We start from the raw sequence: 5460 nt of genomic DNA, 5'->3' as shown, positions 1-5460 counted from the left end.
ATATATATACCTGCAACTTCTTTAAATAATTAGAAAATAAATAAAGGTTACACAAAATGATAATGAGCGTGGGACCAGTGTAGCACGCAGTGGAAGTAATTATTGATGTGTGATTTAGAGTGTGTAGCACGCAGTGTTCTCTTGACTCTCATGTTAGATGGATAGAGAAAGAGATGACCTTCCCTGTCACGGTGGGTCTCACTCTTTAAGAGATGTCACTATTAGTACGAGTTTTTCCCTTAATTGTGAGCTCAGCTTCTACTTTAGACATTTGGACGGTCTAGATTTATGAACAGTGAGGTGGCGAAGACTGGGAAGACTTTGGATCCACCTTCCACCTTTCCTTCTCTACATATATATCTATGTTTAAGCTTAGAGTGAAACTACAACCGAGCTTTTAGTTTGGAGTTTGGAGTTTGGAGTTTGGAGATAAACTTGTTAAAAATATGAGGGGTTTACATGCGTATAGTATTGTTGGGGTGTTGTTTTTTGTGAGTGTGTGTTGCTCCTTTTACAGGGTCCAAGCATGTTTGAAGGAAGAGAGAGAAGCTCTCTTACAATTAAAAGACTGCATCAACCACTATCCAAATAATGCTACTTATTCTGTCTTGGAAAATTGGGTTGGAGAGGATTGCTGTCAATGGTCATGGCGTGTATCATGCTCTAATTCTTCATCTCGCGTTATACGAATCGACCTTTCAGGTGCAAGGTATCCTTCTTGGTCTGGAGTGTGGTATCCTAATGCTACTCTGTTTGCCCAATTCAAAGAATTGGAGTCACTATATTTGAGCATTAATCAGATCGGTGGATGGGTTATGCCAAAAGGTAATGCTCATTTCCTCCAATTTTATAAAATACTTCCTCAAATTGCATAAAAACCCTCAATCTCTTTTCTTAGGCAATTCAAAGATATTAATGGATGTTTAGCAAATCAGGTTTTTCTTTTAGTTCAACAAAGACCTAAAATGGATTCACCGTCTATATATTTTTCTATAATTCTCCAAAAGGAAAAAGAACAAAAACAACAATGGACAAATGGTAATTTGAAAGCAGTGGTGTCACATTCTAACGACATGCTTTGGATGGAAATTGAATCGAGTTTATGATTTGCATGAAACATCTTCTATTCTTTTCTTCTTTGTTTTCTCATTTGTAAAAAGCTTGTTTTCACTATAACTTGCTCGTTTTTTGCATGATTATGTGGTTTGGAAAACCTACTATATTTGGAACTTAGCTACAAAAATTTTGAAGCACTTCCACCATGTCTGCTGAGCAAGCTCTCTGCATTGGAAGCATTGTTCTTATATATGAATAACCTGAAAGGAGACTTACCTGGTATTCTGCATTTTGTCATTTCATTTCTGTGTTTGCTGAAACAGTGTGAAAAATCAAAGAGTAGATTTTGTCAGTTAGAATTAGTGATGTGAAACAGTTGAGTAGGAAATGGGTCTTTAGCTGAACAAGTTTGATCTCTATGGACTGAGGTGTTTTAGGCCAAAAATTCAAGTTTAATTTTTAGAGAAACAACACACTATATCTTGGAAGATTGTTATGGATGAGGATTTAGCAATAACAACTCAGAATCGATCGGCTGAAAAGAAAGATTTAAAACAGAACGTTAACTCCAACTCATTAAAGAACATGTTTCTAATTTTCTTAGCCCTAATTGATCGCTTAGGGAAATGATCGGATCTGGTCACTATGGATGCATAACTGATTTAGTAGGTAGAAGCTAATGGAGATTGGTAGAAGCTAATGGAGATTCCTTAATTCTTCTTCACACTTGTCATCTGAACATAGAGATGACATGAGATGGGAAAAACCCTTGCAGATTCAAAGTTAACTTGAAAGAGAAATTTTACAAGCTTAGGACTGATTACATTCAAAGAAATTCAAGATAAAGGAGATGAAATGGAGCACCTTACTTGGTAAGAATCTCTAACTTCTTTTCCTCGGAGGCAATCGTCTACTCCTTAGAGCTTGAAGCTCCTCTCCTTTATTTATTGATGGAGAGAAGTCAACTAGAAGCTGCTGCCATCTTATGACAGCTCAAGCCAGCTGGCTTGATGAGGTGGTACACCACATGGCTTCTTGTAAGGCTCCCAATCATGTGGTCGCTTCTTGCCCAAATGGCCCCCCTTCTCTAAGCTCCCAATTGAGTGACACATGGTGTGTTCTTATGCTTTCAAAGCAGTCCCACTTCTTCATGGCACCCTCTAGTTACCACATGGCTGCTGATGTAGCAAACTTGTGCAGCAGCCATGTGGCCTCCAAAGCCTTTCTACAATCAGTCCTCCTCCCAACCGATTATGCCCTACCATTCTTTCTATTGTTTATTGCCTCTCAAACAGAAACCCGCGCTCCTCGAACTCTCCCCCTTCAAAAGAGCATTCCCTCAAGCTCGCGTCTTTCTCCAGGCAGACTGGACACAGGTTCTAGGGCTTTACAGATTCCGTCCCCATTGTTTGGCCAAGGAGGCAATGAAGCCAACTCCCAGGTCAAAGACAAAGCTTTCTTTAGCAAGGCCCTTAGCCCGGGGCCGATCCGTGTCAACACCTTGCCCCGTTGTCAAGGGTGTATCGCACCACGAGGCTACTTCTGATGGTGCCTTGTCTTTATCTCCATCTTGAATTTCAAGTAAGTTTTATGCCCCAAGGCTATCCTCACGAATCAAATGTTTCTGCCATAATGTTCTATCATGATCTAGAAAAGGATCGTGAAAGAAAAGCTCTATTAAGTCAAAATGGTCCCTTGTCATCTCAAGATCTAGACCGTCCGCTGCCCACACCCCAGGGCACAATATTGTCATCCTCTGCAAATGCCATCTACTCTCCATTATCCTCTATGAAGTGTTCCTTGTATCTACGACGTCAGACTGACAATCCTCCCAAATCTCAACTTGTGTACCACAATCCTCAAAAATCTCACTTTGTGTGTCATACTTCCCTGTCTCCCACTCTATCATCAACCTGGTCATGTACACACATCACTTGATGTAGATCGCCACTTTTAGATCAAATTGTCATGCTAGTTCTCCCAAAGGTTAGCGGAAAACTCTAAATATCTGATCTTCAAGACTTGGATCTAAATCCAAAGCTTTCAACAACAGTGATGAATTTCGATCTACTCACTCTTTAGAAATGAGTTTTAGAATTCTGGTCAGGCTGAGGCTTCGCTATCACTATATTCTTTGTGAAATTAATGCTTGTGAATCTCTATACTGCTGCTCAGATTAAACTCTCAGATGCTTCTAACCAAGGACTTATTCTTCACCAAGGACTTTTGATTCTTTAGGATTCAGTTGTGTTTCAGTGATGGAAGCTGCAAAGCAATCTTAGTTTTGCAAGCTCCAGGTTGAAAGAAACTCCCCCATTGATTGCTCCTTAGTAAACTCGATTTGGCCAGATCCAGATTAACACGATCTCGCTTGTTGTTTGACAACAGCTCGCTGGATTGGGGTTCAGCGAGCTTTGCTTCACTCTCTGAATTGGTTTGAGTTTATTGTGAAGATGAGAAGTAGATCCAGAGAAGATATTAGGAAGTACCAAATTGGTAATTGAATATCTTCAGCTCTGATTTCTCCTGTTCTAAGAAGCTCAGATCTGGCACTTGAACCCAAGTATTAGAGGGGTAAAAACAAACGAGAGAGAAGGAGCAATAGGACCTAGAACTTGCAAAATTCTAGGGTGGAGAGCCGGAACTTGTAGATCCGGAATGCCTTTGTATTCAAGTGGACCAAAGCTCAGCTTCAGAAAACTATCGCCTCAAGCCAGGATGCGATGTTTATGAGTAACAACAAGCAGATGGCAACTCAAACTCCACATAGTTGATTTCCACGATAACAGAGCACGATGTCTTTTCTCATTTCGGCTCAAAATGTATCAAAGGTTCAGTAATACCAATTCTCAAATACCAGTGTTTGGATCGAACAACCAGAAAGCATAGAATTTTCTCAAAAAACAGAGTTCTGGTGGTACTATGTTTCTGTGTTCTTGTAGAATATAAGAAACAAAAGTTGAATGATCAATACAGGATCCACAATACTTGTTGTTAACAATTAGCACTCTGTGTACTCTTCAAAAAAAAAAATTAGCACTCTGTATTCAATTAATACGAATGATGAGTTTTCCCAAAGATGAATGATCTGCCATGAAGTAGTGTAACAACACAGTGGTTTCATTGCCTCTTAGACGACTCATTTCCCCATTTCAATTCTGTTCGAGGAAGGCTTTCAAAATTTCATGAAAAACATGAACTGATTCTTGCATTTTCTATTTTATCTATTAGATCTTTATGATGAAAGATCTCAGAGATGAAGTCCAACAATGAAGGCAGAGAGGACCGAATGGATTGCACGTCTAGGACAAAGCGAAAAACAACACTCAAGGATGTGGAATCAAACAACGAGGCTCTCCTCCAATTGCTAAATCTCAATAACTAACTCTCATGAAAACAGAGAGAATTCCCCAAGTATCCTAATAATCTACAGTTCGTGTGACGGGAATAGTTTTCCGGGTATGGTCCAAGGAAAAAACAATGGAGGCAAAGCAATGTGTGATGCTCTGTTTTTTATTTTGTGAATAAGTTCAATGGAAAACTGTAAAACTCTCAATGGAGGAAATATGATCGACCAAAGAAGGTCTTTGTCACTCCTTGATGTGCTTGTCATGTGGCTTTCCATTTGAGTTGCTTGTGGAGTAATCTCATATTGACCTGAACTTAATCCACAGTACTAACAAGCAAATCATTAGATTATAAATTTCAATCAATTTGGGTTTGGGATCAATCAAAACAGGGGTGATTGTTGAACCATTGGGCTTGCAAAATTTCCGCAAATTTGGTGGACTTTTCAACAATTTCTGTGGAAATTTTGGTTGATATCTTTAAAATTTCGATGGGAATATTTAATATTTCGGTGGAAATCTTTTAAATAAGCATGAAAATGAAATTTTAGAATTTCAGCAAAATTTTAGAATTTCAATGAAACCGTGTAGAACAAATGACTCATTGTGAATTTCGTTTCGGTCATGGCCAAAATTCAAAATTTCGACCGATATTTAAACCATGCCACCAGTCTGATGCCTTGGAAAGCAGCCCTCACTTCCGCTTTGTTAGATTCCATGATACCAAAAGGCTTAGAGAAGGCTCGCTTAGTATCACCAGTCTCGTCTCTAATAAGGCCTCCGATGCCGGTAGGGTTCGGATTCCCAAAGCTAGAACCATTGAAATTTAACTTCAAACAACCGGGGTGTGGGGACCATCTAGGGGCCATTAACACCTTTCGATCCAACTCATGAAAATATCCCCCCCCCCCCAACATCGCCTGATATTTGTGCCTGAGTATAATTTTAAGTAAGGGAAATAAATTGTAAGCAACATAATCCTCTCAAATGAGGACGTGCTTCTGACCATGATTTTGATTGCGTGAGCATTCCATTCCATCCATAATCCCCAGAATGC

The 5460-nt window shown here is 39.5% G+C and overlaps 1 long non-coding RNA gene across 1 annotated transcript; it reads left to right on the top strand.

Moving 5' to 3' along the window:
* Nucleotides 1-375: 375 nt before the first annotated feature.
* Nucleotides 376-4685, top strand: LOC143875677 (uncharacterized). The gene is made up of 2 exons (XR_013250164.1): nucleotides 376-825; nucleotides 4288-4685. It is a non-coding gene; the product is annotated as an uncharacterized LOC143875677 (long non-coding RNA).
* Nucleotides 4686-5460: the final 775 nt, after the last annotated feature.

This window comes from Tasmannia lanceolata, unplaced genomic scaffold (assembly GCF_043159265.1).
Source record: "Tasmannia lanceolata isolate RefF3 unplaced genomic scaffold, GAP_Taslan_0.1 ptg000004l, whole genome shotgun sequence".
Classification (NCBI taxonomy): Eukaryota; Viridiplantae; Streptophyta; class Magnoliopsida; order Canellales; family Winteraceae; genus Tasmannia; species Tasmannia lanceolata.
This window is presented reverse-complemented; position numbering and strand designations above follow the sequence as displayed.